This window comes from Etheostoma spectabile, chromosome 3, assembly GCF_008692095.1.
Source record: "Etheostoma spectabile isolate EspeVRDwgs_2016 chromosome 3, UIUC_Espe_1.0, whole genome shotgun sequence".
NCBI classification, from domain to species: Eukaryota; Metazoa; Chordata; class Actinopteri; order Perciformes; family Percidae; genus Etheostoma; species Etheostoma spectabile.
In genome coordinates this window covers 22,893,270-22,893,909 of record NC_045735.1, presented here as the reverse complement: position 1 = coordinate 22,893,909, position 640 = coordinate 22,893,270, and positions in this window count along the sequence as shown.

The following is a 640-nucleotide window of genomic DNA, read 5'->3' as shown; positions in this document are numbered from 1 at the left end:
TTGAATCTCACAGCACCACTATTTAATTTGATGACATATGTTAGTATTTATAGTAAATTTGTTCAATTTATGTAAAGGCGACAAAACTTTTGTCTTGCCAAAATTTGACCTTTCTGTCTTGTTTAAATAATAAATCTTTTTTTAGTGAAACTAATTTATTTCAGTGCATTGAACATCATTTGGGAGGGTTTTAGCTTTTCATATGAGCTATTTCTTACACCAATTGATTAATTAAAACTCAGGTTAATAGCAAGTGTTTCTACAAAATAGATAAGCGACAAGACTTTTGTCAGGGACTGTATATGTTGGATGCTAGAGCCTGTGTTTGTCCTGTGTGTGCACTTCTCTGAATCAAAATTAATGTCTGTGTCTGTATGTATGTACTTTTATTTATGAATGCATGGCTGTGTGTGTGTATCTCTGCGTTTAATGTCTACTAGTTGACTACAGTACGAGCTAGGTGTGTGAGTAAATTGTAGACAAGAGAATTGTCAGTGGAGCGTACAGAATCCGAGGACAGAGAAAGACAAGCTTGTCATAATAATCCTTGCTGTGCCTTGTGTATCAAGCCAGCTTAATACACCTACCTACTGATAATCTGCCACAAACACATCTAACAGCAAACACACACACACACACA